This window comes from Ictidomys tridecemlineatus, chromosome 1 (assembly GCF_052094955.1).
Source record: "Ictidomys tridecemlineatus isolate mIctTri1 chromosome 1, mIctTri1.hap1, whole genome shotgun sequence".
Lineage (NCBI taxonomy): Eukaryota > Metazoa > Chordata > Mammalia > Rodentia > Sciuridae > Ictidomys > Ictidomys tridecemlineatus.
The window spans coordinates 62257277-62273432 of record NC_135477.1 but is presented as its reverse complement, the minus strand read 5'-3'; the positions used below and the strand labels follow the sequence as shown (position 1 = coordinate 62273432).

The window sequence follows — 16156 nt, the reverse complement described above, 5'->3', positions numbered from 1 at the left end:
AATGGAAGAAAAGGTGGCTTGAAGCCCCCAGAGCTCTTGAGGCACCATAGGAAGGCCACTTCTCCACTTATTTAGCACTTAACGGGAGTGACACAGAGTGTGCCGTGATGCCTAAGTTTCTGGCTTTGGATTCCAAAGCACAATTCTGACTTGTTCCTGGGTATCCAGCCTCTGGGAGCGCTGTAGGATTCCAGGCCTGTCCCATGCCTCAGGCCTTAGGGGCGTGTCCCGTGAATGAACACCACCTGCCTGCCTCCTCCCTGGCCAGCCCCAGCAGTCATGGTCTGGTAGTCCCAAAGTAGAAAAGAGTGTCACCATCTAATATTTTGTGAGTTTTATTCTTCAAAGATAAGCATTATGAAGATAAAATCCTCTCTTTTCTCTTGCCCTTATAAGACACTGTCTGCTTTTCTGTGTGTGTGCCTACAAAAGTAGAGTGTTCAAGTTCAGATCTTGGTGTAAATCGGCAGCAGACCATCCTCTTAGACCCCAGAGACAGGATCAGCCAGGATGCCTCACAGTTTGGCTTGGATCAATCCTTCTCCTATCAGGAATCACACCCCTCCGGGAAATTAATCTTGTGCTCTTTGTTCTTGATAAACTGCTGGACCTGTAGAGAATGGGCAGCTTCCAAAAGTCATCCTTGGGCAGGGGGATGGGCACCTAGCAGAGATGAGTCCGGTATTTCAGAAGATTTGCAAGGCAGAGGGTGCAGTAAAGCAGCACATGGCTCTGCTTCATCTCCACACAGCAGGTGTGTTCAGCAATGGGGTCAAACAAGTCATGGCGATGCCAGATGGGTGCTTGGGCCCCAGGCACATACACAGAGTGGTGTCCTCACAGAAGGTGTGCCCACCTTCACTGGGACTTGATGACTGTGGTAAACTGGAGCCAGACAGCCTGAGCTTACAACTGGCAGCTGCCCCATTGCTGATGTCCAGGCTGCTGGTGATCTCTGAGAGGCCACTGGCCAATGGAGAGACAGTAGAGAGACAGAGGCCAGCAAGTAACAAAATGAGCATCTTTTTGCTTGGTTGAGTCCAAAACTTTTGACCAGCAGCAGGCGGTTGGTTCTGGAAGTAACCTGCCTGGCTTCTAAGATAGGGTCTGGGAAAGAAAAGATAGGTCACAGCCTTGGAGCTGCTATTCCCACCGTCCTGTGCTCAGATTTCCATGCAAACAGAAATCAGGTGTGCCTGGTCTCAGCAGAAACATCCAACCTGGACTCCCTGCCTGGCCCCAGCTCACTGGTCATCTGCCAGTGATTTCAACTCACTCCACTGCAACCCTCATCAAGAAGTCTGCATTGAATTTTGTTGAGCCATTTTAGATAAAATTTGAATAATTTCCTCTAAATTTCTTAAGGAGTCTGACACAGAAAAAAACACTCAGTCTACCATATTAGATTTTAAATTCAGAAGAAAAACTATTGAAAGTAGGAATTTTTCACATTGGAGTAGATCCTAAAGAAAATACTCCCTGGAGAACTTTAAGATGGGGTACAACCCAGTTACCTGGGTCATGTGACTAAGGACTACCCAAATAGCTAGATGGGATTTAGGCCCTTAAAGGCAAATAGAGGACTCCCAAAAATCAATCCAATAGTCAGAGGAGAGAGTGTTCTTAGCTACCCAGAAGGTTTTACAGAGAGAGAAAGCTGTCCCCATAAAAGAAAATACTCCCACTGACTGATGACTCTCAAGAGTATGGACAGTCACTCACTTGTCATTCATGTTATTAATATTTAGGATTCATGATTCACGCACAAAACTCCAGCCTACAAGCTTCAGAGGAAGCATGACCCTGCCAACACTTCAATTTTGGACTTTAAGACTCCAGAACTGTGAGAGAATAAAGTTCTGTTGTTTTAAGCCGCTCCGTTTGTGGAACTTTGTTACAGCAGCACTAGAAACCAATATACCTCTCAAGCCTAATGCAAATACATGGGAGGGGACAGTATTCCAGGAACAGTATCGAATTCATTCTTTCAAAAGCAGGTTTCCTAAATATCATTATTTTTTAATGGAATTCATTTAAAAAAATCATAAATTGCAACACACTTTCCCAACTGGTCACAAAGACCCAAGCAATTTACTGCCAGAGCTAGGAATGGTTAATCCCAACCCATTCATGTTACTGAGAAAACAAAGATCCAGGAGGCCAATGGCTAACCAAAGTTGGCATAGTAACTTAACTGATGTTCCTCCTCATGCTTAGTCCACTTCATTCTGGCCAAGGTCCTTGAGCATAGAGAGAAAAAGAGAACCTGAGGATTGTAGAAGACACCTCATCATCACTTATATCAGTCCCCATACTGTGCTCTTAGACTCTGGTTTAAATAATTTCATGCAGGATGGCTGAAGACTGAAACCACCCTAAGCGATTCTGCTCATAACTCTGACTTTGAAGGCTGATAAAGTGATTTATTTAGGCTACTGTTCAAATGGAATAAGTATTCAATGTGGAATTGGAAAGACAAAATATTTGTGTCTGGCATAGATCTTTGGCAAGAGAGGAAGAGCATCAGTGCTTTGATATTGCTGTTCAAAGACTCAGATTGATTTTTAAACCCTCCTTGGATGGAAAGACCAGTGGTGGATCATCAAGAAGCTTGACATATAACTTTGAAGTGAGTGGTGTCCTTGCACCTCAAACAAGTGTCTTATCTAGGCCTCAAAGATGCTCAAGATAAATTGCCAAAAATTGGAACATGAGGAAATTAGAAGTGCAATTAGCTAACATCTTTGGTCTCAACAGATGTCCCCCTGGTTAAGATGCCCTTCCAACATGATGACTTTGCTGACCTAGATTTTTCAGCATAATAGTCCCATTTGCTTCCTACCTGTGTGAATGCTAATTTTTATTCATGTTCCTAAAAATAATGAATCTCCTACTTTTCAGACATAACCAGTCCTCTGCCAGTAAAGAGTTTCTCTCCATTCTTCTTAGAAAGAATTTAGAGAGTCACATGAGTAAGCTAAGCTTTCAAACACCACTTCAAAGGGGGCCCAAATTATCACCAAGTAATCCATTGCTGGATTTGGATCTAAAAAACCTGAATGACAACAAGGAGACCTCCCTGAGATATTAAAAGAGGAAATATTCAGGGAACAGCCCTGGAAGATGCAAGCCAACAAAGTCAATAGATCAGAATTTTAGCCTAAGGAGCTACTGTTATATGTACAAGAGAGAAAATGTTAGGGTCATGAGCCATACAGAAAGAACACCAGAAACAGAATTAGAAGCAAGTAAGGAGAGTCTTAGACAATTGCTTTTACTAAAACAAAATATCAATAAGCTGAACTAGATTAAAGATATAAGCTATTTTTATTAATGCACTTGGCTGACTTTCTAGATGAAATGAGAAGGATGATTTGAGGTCCATCAAAAGATGTCTTCTCAATTTATAAACCACTTACCTCCTCAGCCAGTCACAATTCCTATTACTTCTAGTCTAAATATGCCTGTCCTGCCCACAACTCTGCAAGAAGCAGTCTAAGTACACATGCTATTCACTTTATTACTATGATTGATTAGATCAATAGAGGATGCTTGACCCAAGAGGAGACAATCCATGGTCTAGGCAACACCCAATCAAAATAATTCCTTGAGAATTTAAATTAAGTGATATTCCAGCTATACTCAGTGGGTAGAATGTAACTGAGCTAAAGGCACAAATGTCTACACTATTTTGCTACAGACAAATGTGTAAATGGAGGATCCAATCTGCAGGAAATAAAAAAACCAGAGTGGCATAAAGAAAGAGATAGATACTTGAGACACAGTCTAGGAAAGAGTGAGAGTGACGAAGGGGAGTAGTTGCCTTAGGCAACTGATGGTGCAGGATTTGTGTGAAATACAATGGGTACTTTGTTTCCATGAGGTTTCTGTACTGTTTTGTCAACTGCCCTTTTGTCTAATTTTGACTGGAACAGCAGATTAGTTATTCCCCTAAATTATGCTTACTGTTTTCAGAAGTGCCCTAGGTGGGCAGAGCTGTCTTCTAGAGAAAAAAGTACAACTCTGGGGGAAGAGGGAATGTTAAGAAAAAATGATCAAAATTGCATTCAGATAAAAATGCAAGTGCATGTCTGTACACATCTGCATACGAAACAGTACAAAATATTATAGATTCGCTGACATTAAAAGGGATAAGCTTAAATGTTGCCTGTGGGAAGGCTGCAGTCAGCTTTACCCTCAGATAACAATCACTCATAATGATCCCAAATGCCACTGATACACATATCCCTTTGCATTTCGTTCCTTATCCATCAAAATAATGAGGAATATACGGAATTTTACCTAAGGTAAGAGTGTTGATATTTCTGTATTTCTACAAGATGAATTCTAGATGAGAAAAGTTGAGAAAAGTTTAAAAAAAAAAAACAATTTCATCATTTTCACAAAATACAAAGAAAAGTAGATCATTTTGTCCCTGAACTTTCAGCAGAAAGCAAGACTCAGAAAGGAGAAATATACTGGAAAAAGAATACTTTTGATGCTTTTTTGCTGCAACGTGCAGAATTACAAATTTTTTAAAAAGGAAGCATAGCCCGAGACCTCGATTACTAGACAGACATCTCTCCAGTTTCGACATGAAGACCCAAAGAAAATCGCTCTAATAAAATCATATTTAAATGACATTTTTAAAGCCATATTCAAAATACAACCTTGCCAACAAAATAAACAGTAAGAATTGCCTTTTTTTTATTCAGAGGAGGAAAAATCTCTGGAAGAAAAATGAAGGTTGAACAGTCAGCATCAGTCTGCACAGAAGAGAGCAGTCTAGCAAGCTGTCATTGCCAATACAGCACAGACCCTGCTGTCAGGATGGGTTAACACAAGGCAGATCTTCCAGGAGAAACCAGAACACTCTAATGACAACTCAAACCAACAAAAAGCAAACTAGGAAAGAGAAAGTGACAAGGATTTTCAGTGTGTTCTCACTTATCAAAACACTTATATTGTTTCAACAGAAGAGATGTCTTTGTGGTTGATTTTTATATGCTTGCCTTTATTCCGTGTATGAAAAGGGGCTTAAAATGACTGTAATAAAGACTATAATAACAGCATGCTATTATAATTAAGCCTTGTAAACAGATTTTTTTTTCTGTAAAAGAGGCTGTTTGTATCAACTCCGGTTACCAGAATTTTGAGTGCAGTTAGCAGAAATGGTCCATTCATATGGGCATCTAAATACATCTGGGGGGCATATTTAACTCTGTAACAAAAGACAACAAAAAGATTTCTTGGCAAGGAGAAATCCAAATGCTGAGAATGAAACTGTATATCTAGTGTTTAGTGGCTAAGCCCATGTAGTGTGATAATTAAAATCTTAAGGCAAATCATTCTAGCCGTGTAATGGCTCCACTCCATACCAGCTGTGTGGTCTTAGGCAAAGTAGTTTATCCTCTCCAGGTCTCTTATCTATAAAATGAGCCTAAAGTGCATCAATCACTTATCACAGAGTCAATAAGTCCTGAATAAAACAATGTAGTGGTCATGACGATGATGACAACGACGTATGTTTCAAATGCCTCCTTATTATGAATCTAAAAATGATCTGTGCAGTGTTTGCCTCTGTTCAAGGCCATTGTCATTATACTTACCACTGCTGTGTTTCTCAAACCTCTTACAATGGTATTTGGTGTGGATAGACAACTTTCCTGTATCAAGTTCCATGTATTTTTTTAAAACTTTATCTTTTTTTTTACCTTTTTTTTTTTTTTTAATGTGATGCTGAGGATCAAACCCAGGGCCTCACACATGCTAAGCAAGCACTCTACCACTGAGACACAATCCCAGCCCCTATGTAATTTTTTGTACACTATTTTTATTTTTATTTATTTATTTATTTTGGGGTGGTGGTGCGGGGAATTGAACCCAGGGCTTTGTGCATGTGAGGTAAGCACTCTACCAACTGATCATATCCCCAGCCCAGGTTTCCATGTTTTACACTATTTTTATTCTTTGAACCTGAAATTACATAAAAATTTCTTTAAACAGGTCTTTAAAATATTTTTCTTCCTCTATTGTGCCTTGTAAACGTTACCTGCTCACCTCACTTCCTAGTACAAGAATGACCCTGGTTTATCTGTCTAAAAGTTGCAGTTCTTCAAACTCGACACCACTCTTTACATTCTTTGTCATGTTAGGCCTTATAGTGGGCAGTCACCTCCCAACTGGGGTCCAACTGAAAACAAAATCCTTAATAGTGCCAAAACTATGGTATTTCCTATGTAACACCATTAAATATTACTCTTGACTATTAAATTATAGCATGGTCACCATTGTTCATCCTGTACTAGCCAAGTATTGGGCTCAAGCAGTGGAGAAGAAGTTCTTGTTAAGCTGAATTATAAAAGACTGCATGGAACAGTGATTTTTCAGGAAAGTTTCCCACAATCTACTCCAGCTCCCCAAGATCATGGAAGCTGCTGCACCTAGATGTGAAGAATACTCAGTAGAAGAGCATAATGCCACATGATTTGGCTGGTCTGTCCCCCAGGTTATGGAAAACCGGGAAACAAAACCAAGAACAGTTCTTCTACCTTCCATCTTACTCTAACATCACTCGAATTTTTTTACGTATTCACTACCCTGGAATTAGTCTATTCATGAAAAATTAAGCCCACGTCTCTAATCAAATAAGAAAGGAAATGTTTTCATGTAATGTCATCATTTTACATTCCCTTGGTCTCATAGATATGGTCCCCACTGCGCTCATGTATGAATTATTCAAAGGAAGGGACCTCACCAGCTGATGGCTGGCAGCTTAAGTAAAATCCAATTATTCCTTAAGATTACCCTAGACAGAAAATAAAACAGAATTTACTGGGAGAGGAAAAAATTTACCTATTTTGTGAAGATTTGTGATTCTTGTTTTACAGTCATTTATAATTGAGAAATAATTTCATAAAAGGGCCTAGAAAAAAAAACCAACAAATCCTCTGAACCTTATCTTAGCAAAAGATAGCAAAAGGAGTCCAGGACAGGGAACCATGTCAGAAGAACAGTTCTCATGACATCTTATCTGACTGATCAAGTAAGGCAGATGCAGTCAGAGCACCCGTACCTTGAGTATACTGCGTACAACCTCAGCTCATGCAGATTGATTAACAGCTAAGAAAGAAGACTCTGGCATTATCCAAGAAAGCAACAGAAGACTAAAATTCAGTGAGCAGCAATAAATAAATAAATAAATAAATATTAAAAATCTATGTTATGCTGTTGCCATATCCAAGGACAAGGGGCAAAGCTGAGATGTAAAAATTCAACCACTTACTCAAAACATATTTCCAAGTGCCTCAGTGGTTTGTTGGGATTTCTCTGACCAGAGGTTTCCAACATAGACTCAGAATCCAAAATAGACTGTATCATTGTCTATAAAAGGAAAGAGTTAAATTGAATGAAATATAAAATAGTATAATATATGATATATTAAAATAATATAGGTAAATATATAATATTATTCGATTCATTATTTAACCCCCTAAGACAAGGTAAATCCTAAGACAAAACTGTGAAGAACCAATATTCATTTTTAGCTTCTGCTCATCTCTGTGCTTTGCACTCCCTCCTCCTGGCATACCATCTGCCTATGACTCAGTTCCCTTTATTCCTTCTTTCAATGTAGTTATCTAATAAATAGATGTTTCATGCTTACTAGTAATGGGTTAACGTGTTACTCTTTTCATGGGCCATTTATATTTTAATAGATGATAGAAAAAGAAGTGTGTTAACCTAAATGATAAAATTTCAAACAGATCATCAAATCAATATTTTAAAAATCAGGGATTAAGACTGGTGCCTTCCCTAGCCTCAGCAACTTAACGAGGCCCTTAGCAATTCAGTGAGACCCTGCCTCTAAATAAAATATAAAAAAGGGGATGTTGCTCAGTGGTTAAGCAACCCTGGGTTCAATCCCCAGTACAAAAAAAGAAAAAGAAAAGAAAGAAAGAGAGAGAGAGAGAGAGAGAGAGAGAGAGAGACAAAGAGACAGAGAGAGGGAGAGTGGTGCCTTCCAACTGCATAAATTCGTTATTTGGGCAAGGCATGTGCCTTGAGAATTACAACTGCTTAGTTTTCTTGGAATTTACTAAAGGACTATTCTATACTCTCAAGACACTCGATTTATCAGTTGGCTATTACCACAAAATTGCTGAATAGCAATCAGCCACAAAGTCTCAATGGTATACAATAAACACGTATTTTCATACACTGAGGGTTTCTGCTAATCTAAGATAAACATGGATGGTCTTGAGTTAACTCAACTTTTGTCTTGTCCACGGGTTGCCTAGCTCATTCATGAATTTTTAGGATAACTCTGTATCATAAAACTTTCATCATTCCTGAGAGCAGTGAACAACTTGAGCATGACTCTCTCTCATAGTGGTGTCAAAGATGAAAGAGCATAAGGGCATTACATCAAATCTCTAAAAGGTTAAGGTCAGAAGTGGCACATAATCATTTTAACCACATTTGTTGGTGAAATAAAGCCATATAAACCAACTGTAGAGTCAGAGCTAGAGAGTGCTGAAAATTTATATGACAAAGAATGTGGACAGAGGGAATGTGGATGGAGGGAATGTATATGTCTACATATACAACTGATTTATTTATATCAGTTGTATTTACCCTAACAAAATCATCCTATAAATGAGAATAGACTCTTGTAAGATTCTCACATTGTTCATGTAAGTAAGAGTATTTAATGAAGATCAACAATAACAACTTACATGCACTTTGCATTTTTTTTTTTTGCCTCAAAAAGTGACATGTATTCAAAGGAGAAAAAATGATAAGATGTCCATCCCTTGGCTTCCTTCCCTTCCCTTTCTAGCTTCTCCTTAACCCCCAGGATTGAACCCTGGCTGGAGCTAGGTAGCAGGACAGACCCTCTCAGATGAGGTCAGCAATATTGAGGCATCTCTTCAATGGAGGTGTAATAGAAGATGTCTCTAAGAGTCCTCTTGTCTTTTCTGTCATTATGTTAATAGCCAAACCCAAAATGCCCACCTCAACCAATTCTGTGGATATAGTTTTCCCTATTGGTGGGAAGGTTATAGTTGATGACTAAAGAAACTTGCTGCACATCAATGCCTCTGGCCTATGTCAAGAAAGATGGCAAATTCAGCCTGTGAATTGAGGATAAGATCCATCCAGAGGGACTTAAATATGCCTGTAGGCAGCCAAAGGAAGGCAAAACAAATCAAGTATCCTCTGTCTCCCAAAGACCTTAGGCATTCCAGGTCTTCTTCCAAACACTTTACTTTTATAATTAAACATAAAGTAGAACTTATTTTATTAACATATATCTAACTCATTTTTACAAAAATAGAATTCCAGATTTTTTTAATTTAATAAATTCCTTAGTGATTAACAAAACAATATTTTGAAATTTTAGCTGCAATAAACAATATTGTGATCAATGTCCTTATCCATATGTGCAGGGCAGAATGACTCTTTGAAGATGTAGTTGAAGAGATTTTAGTTGAAAATTCTCCAAAATCAGAATTCAAAGGAATCAGTCATAGACCTTTTACACATCATCATTCCCAAGCAGGATAAATACAAACATTACACTTATTCAAACACACCATTCAAAGAGCTGGGAGTAAAATAAAAACAAAGCACAATTTTTAAAAGCAGATTTTCTGTTTTCAAACACAATTCAAAATATAGACACAGTATATCCATGTTAAAATCCGCATAAAAAATAACCATCTTGTTTCCTGAAAGAATGAAGGACATAGAAAATGCAACAATATTTTTTAAATCACAAATTTTTTTAAAAAGCCACTCAGGCTGAAATTCTATATCAAGAGAAAATATCCTTTTAAAAAAAAAAGCAAGTAAAATAAATATATTTTCAGAGTGACAACAGCAAAGAGAATGAGTTTTCAACAGACTTTCACTGTAAGAATACTAAAAGAAGTTCTTCAGGCTGAAGAGGAATTATACCAGATGTAAAGCAATCTGCAAGAAGACATAACCATCCCAGCAAAGTGTGTGTGTGTTTAATTTTTTTAAAGATGGGTTGCTTCAAGATTCAACAGAAGTTGTAGAAATGATTGCATACTTAAGGTAAAATATAAGACAACAATAACAAAAAGAATAGGGAGGGGCAAGGAGGAGAAGACTTCTGCAAGGTTCTTATACTCTTCATGAGATGGGGTGATGTTTTTTTTTTGAAGAGAAACTGCAATAACTCAGAAACTGCAATCATCTCTAGAATATAGCACTCTGAAAAAATTATTTGTTTATAACAAAAAACTCAATACATAAAATAAAATAGTGAATTCACCCAAAGAAGGCAAGAAAGGAGAAACAGGAATAAAGAGTGTCAGAGGTGACCTCTGAAGGTGACTTGTTTCAAAGGTGAAAAAAGAATGCCAACCTTACATAAGCCCTTTCAGAAAACAGAGGAAAGAATGTATCCCAACTTGATTATCAAAACCCAAAAAGACAAAAGAGCTAGTGACCTGTGATATGCATCATGAAGATGAAAGTCCTTAGCTAAATACTAGCAAATTGAACCCAGAAGTACTAAAATAAATAAATAAATAAATAAAATAAAAATAAATGACCAAGAGATATTCATGTAAGGAATGCAAAGTTATTAAGTTATTTGACAAATATCAATGTTCTGGACTTCCAGTTTCAATTCCAGGGTATAAAGAGCTTGGAAGTCATCTATAGCTCCCCCAACAAAAGTTAACATATTTAAAATCAATTAACTCTTCTTCTATCTAGGACTGAATTGAAATCACAGGGCAAATCATTGAAAACCAGAGAGACATGAACACAAAGGATGCCAATTCACCCACTGATGTCATAAACCGGAAGGAACACCTAATAGTTGAAAATTTTCTGGAGGCTGAGTGTGGACCAGCTGGAGAATTAAAAGTCCCCCATAGCCCACTCAGTTTTAGTGGCAACCCCAATCTAAGACTTCTGTGAGTCTTACCTCCAGGAACTCCTCCAAATGTTTTCAGTGAAGATCAGAGAAAAAAATACTTTCCTCCTCTGGATGAGGAGGGGCACAGAGAAAAAAGTAACCAGTTTTAAAATATTTCCAGGGGAAAGTAATCCTTCTGAAATAAGCTCAGAGCAATATGTTCTCAATAACAAAGTACTTCCTTAAAGGAAAGTTACTTTGCCAGAGCATTGTCTGACCTAGGGAAGGGCCATTAGACAACTTCAGTCCTCTAGCCTTCCTATATCAAATGAGGGTGTAAAAAGAAAGACTAAGAAACTTTCCCAAAGGTCACAGACCAGAACTCAGACCCACGAAAAATCTGAGACTAATTTTAGTATTGCAGAATGTTTTCCCTCCCCAGTACCCACATATCATATCAAGGGAACTCCATTATAAAACAGTGGGTCACAACTGCGAGAGTTGTGAAGTGCACACTATTTAAGCACACCCATGGGCCAGACCCCTCTGGTCCTTTCCCAATCAGTCATGTTTATAAGAGTTAGGGGGACATATTAGATTCCAATGGCTGCTATGAAGTTGCCCACAAATTTAACATCTTAGAACAATACAATACTGTATTCTCTTACAGTTCTGCAGGTCCGAAGTCCTAAAACAGTTTCAAGGGGTTAGCAAGGCCACACTCTCTCAAGAGGCTCTACATGAGAATCCATTTTCTTTCCTTCTGCAGCTTCTATGGATGTGTTGCTTGGCTGGTGACCATTTTTCCACCTTCAAAGTCTTAAGAGCAGCACTTTCAATTTCCTTTCTTCTTCCATCATTACCTCCTCTTCTACACTCTGTGTCAAGTCTCTCAGCTACATCTTCATATCACCCTCTCTCCCATTTAAAAAAAAAAAAAACTCCCTCTGCCTTCTTCAGATAATTCCCACTTACATAATCCAGAATAATCTCCCTGTCTCAAGATTCTTAATTTCAACACATCTACAGAATATTTTTAGCCACATGCTCCAGTGATTAGGATCTTTGGGGGCCATTATTCAGCCTAGCACAAGAGCCAGGAGAAACAGGGGCACATTCTATTTTAGGATTTGTATGGGAAAAGTTAGAATAAAGCATAATTACTTTCCTAATCAGGGTTAAGATCGTGCTATTAGCTAAGCACTTTACGCAACGTTGTAAAGTGTGATGTCCCATTCATTGTGTTTCCACAGAAGAATTATATGTCGAAATTTAGCAACTAATTTTCAAGAGCCCCTTCCACTCAAGAACTTTTTCCATCTCTCACCGATATACAAGTCAGGAATTATCATAGAAATGGAACTATTTGGTGGAGAGTAAATATATTTTACCTTAAAATGCACTCTGAAAGGTTTGCCCATGGAGTTTCATGCAAAGAAAATTTATTTTAAGCATAAAATCAGTGCTAACATTCTGAATATGAACATGCTGTCTCTGTTGGTCTTCATGGGGGGTCAGTGCCCAAAAGGCATAGATATATTCAAATTTTAGTTGTTTATTGCTTTTTATTACTTTATTTTACTTTGTCTACATTTATTTTGGAAAGTTTCAAATAAATGTAAAAAAAACAGAGAGAATAACATAGTAACTCCCTGTCATCACTACCAGCTTTCAGCTACCAACCTTCCTACACTGTTCTTCTATAATACCTGCAGCCACTTTTTTTCCTGCATCATTTTAAAGCAAAATTTAGCCATTATTAAAATTTCTCCTTAAATGTTAGCTTTTTATTTTTTTTTAAAGTGAGACTTTTTTTAAAAAATTGACTTGCCCGACATTCAGCACAATGGTAATTCATTCATTAATAGCTTTTAATATTAGTTGGTCTTCAGTCCCTCCACTTGTTTCAAAAATGTCTTCTCACATTAAAAAGCTGATTCTTCTTGATTCTAACTTTCCCCACACAATTCTAAAAAGGAATGTGTCTCTGTTTCTCCTGGCTTCCGCAGTAAGCTAAAAATTGCTTCCAAGGATCTCTAGGTCCTAATCACTGGAGCATGTGGATATGGCCTATAACGGCACTGGTGGTGTGTTCAAATCAGAATCCACACAAGTTTTATTATCATTTTTTAAATCTATGTTGTACCTATATTTATTACTTTTTCATTTTGTACGTTTTTCTTTCAGCCCTTCTTCTGATTAGTCTTGCCACCCATTTACCAGTTTGGGCTTTATTAGTATTCTCTATTATTTTCTATGGCTGTTGTCCTGATTTAGTTTTTATTGTGAAAAAAATATACATAACATAAAATGTACCATTTGAACCTTTTTTAAGTGAACATTTCAGTGGCATCAAATACAACTACGACCAGTATTTATTTTCAGAACTTAGAAAAAAATAATTTTATGAGGAAAACCAAGCAAGTGATTGTAGCTCTTCAGATAACTTCCCTCCATAGGATGACTTGAGATTTCAAAAATAGTCATTTACAAACTCCTTAGAAGTTTCCAGTGTCATATAACAATTTTTAAAACTCTGACCTGGATCACAGTTAGGTAACCTTAACTGGTATTTAATAAATGCCATTTACAAGAAGGATGTATAACTGCATTAAATCTTGATCAAAATAAATGTCAGGGCCCCACCCTGAGGTAGAATCCTATTATGTATTGATCTTTTGTATTCAACAGCCCATCAAATACCATCATAAAGCAAATGAGATTGCTGGTTTCATCCCAGGGCTCATTGAATTACAAAGTTGTTTATAAAGATTAACTCAATAATGAATGGTATTGCAAAATAACTAGTTTACTCTCTGAAAAGTTTGCATCCTATTAACAATCACAATCTTATTGAGCCATTTTCCTTGCTATTATTATTAATTAGAAGTGAAGCAATCAATTCTTAGGTGTACAATTAGCAAGCTGTGAGCATTCTTCATTGACCATGTATTGGGATAAAACAATTAGCAAAAAATTTAACCTAATTAAAACAGTTTGTAAAGTGAAAAGAACCTCAGTGATAGATTGCTCCTCTAGTTCTACTGTCAAAGCTTCGAAATAAAATGTGATACCTATTTTTTAATTAAGCCCTTATTCAAGAAAATCAAGAGAATAAGAAATCATATCCCCTGAAGAGTACATAGATTATTTCACATGAGATTTGGTTTATGACCTAACAACTCATCATTTTAGAAAATGTGAGAGACAAAGATGGGCAAACTGTAAAGTACTGTGATACATGGGTCTCCCTCAATATGAGATCCTTTACAGATTGAAAAAAATCATAGGATTGAGGAGGGCAGGAAAAGAGAAAAAGTAATCCTATTTTTACATCTCATCCAAATATGAAGATAACATTGAAAAACCTGCATAAGGAATAAAGTATGAAATTACTTTCATGGTATATGAACATCATGGTGACTACTAGTCTGTCGTAATATTCTTTAAGGGATTTTTTATTCCTGTACTTTAGATTTCATCTCCTGACTGATAACAGCCTACAAAACATCTGCATGAATTAAACATGGAAGGATCACAAAACCTTGAATGATGGAAGGGGATGGTAATGAAGTTTGACTTCTAGATGAACAATTAAAATGAAACATGTTGAAAAAAAACTTTCTTAGAGATTAAAAAAAAGAGAGAGAGCAGTTTTGTAGAGGAGTAAACAAAGATGCCTTGAATGTAGTATGCTAAGTAAAGAAGAGATGGCTAGTTGAACAATTTTACTTGCAACTGATATTCTTGAATTGTATAAAGACCAGTCTAGCCAATTCTATAGTCAGTGCCACCTTTATCATTCATGAAATGTGTGAGTGCCTGCCATGCACTAGTACTGTGCTAGGTTCTTGGGATACAACCAGGCACAGGAAAAATACATTCTCATCTTCATGAAGCGGGTATACCAGAAGTAGAGATGAATACTAGGTAAGTAGATACATTTTCAAAATAGTACTCACAGCTCAAGTTTGGCAGAAGCACATTTAAAGACTTATTACAGCAATGTTGGCAGAAGCAAGAATAACACACTGTAGGAGACATGAATGGTCACAGTCTGATCCCTAATTTTATATTTATCCTCACTTGATGGAAGATGCTTTTTCACAACAGTCAACCAGACCCTCACAGAGTGACATTTCATTGATGATGCTGGTTATGGATGTAAAAGCAAAATGAAAGAACAAGCGCATGTGTCAAGCATTTAAGGAGTTGATTGTCTCTGGTAACCTCCTTGGCTATGGAAAAGGGTGAGAACCAAACAGATTCTATTATTACAACAAGTACATATGCATGTATACATGTACATATGCAGAAAAAGACCAAAAAATGCAATATTTGCAACATAATCCTAGTGTCCATCTAACAGGACACGGCTGAATAAAAATATGTCCCTTAACACAGGAAGCTTCATTTCTTGCTTGGCCAGGGAATACTAATGATCTTCTATATCTCATTATAGAGCAAAAACGAGCTAAAAGCAAGCACCATCTTTCCCACCACATTCCTCCCTGACCAATCCTCTGACTGGTATGGGTTGAGGAAGGCTCTCTTCCCCAACCCCCTGCACATTCCCTTGGCCTATAAATACTTCTCCTAAAGACAGAAAATTCCACCCAAAGTCTTCCTGTGGAGTTAGAGTTTGAGAGTCTCAGTTCACATCCATATATTTTATGTGAGACCTCTAAAGCCATTAACATGGTGGTTCTCAGCTCTGGCTACACATTAGCATCACTTGAGAAGCCCTTAAAATTTTTGAGATCCCAGACTCATCCTCACAAATTGTGCTTTGATTGGATGGGGTAGAGCTCTGTGTGGGTAATTCCAAAAGCTGCCTTTATGTTCCTAATTTTGCAGCCAAGGCTAAGAACTGCTGCATTGATGCACTGATGTGAATTCATTTGTGCTTTAGATAACAGAGGCCTGCCTCAGAGAAGAGGACTCATTTTACTAAGAAGGAAAAGAGAGACAGAAAGCAGGCAGGAAAAAAGATCCATTTCATAATAATGATAATTTATTTAATAAAATGAAGAATTGACTTGCTAAAGAAATTCATAATCACTCAACTTTAAGTTTATTGTGTTATAGCACTATGAAGTAAATGAAGCTGAGTTAATATCCCAGATCTGTCACTTAATAGTATGTTGTTTTGACAAATAATTCCCTGAGACTTAACTATCTTACTTACAAAAATTAAGCAGGGAGTGGTACTGCACACCTATAATCCCAGCAACTCAGAGGACGAGGCAAATTTGA

General features: G+C 37.4%; 1 non-coding gene across 1 annotated transcript; it reads right to left on the bottom strand.

Annotated features, from left to right (window-relative positions):
- Nucleotides 1-9179: 9179 nt before the first annotated feature.
- Nucleotides 9180-9286, bottom strand: LOC120885993 (small nucleolar RNA SNORA67). Its single transcript, XR_005728777.1, has one exon. It is a non-coding gene; the product is annotated as a small nucleolar RNA SNORA67 (small nucleolar RNA).
- Between the last annotated feature and the right edge of the window lie 6870 nt (nt 9287-16156).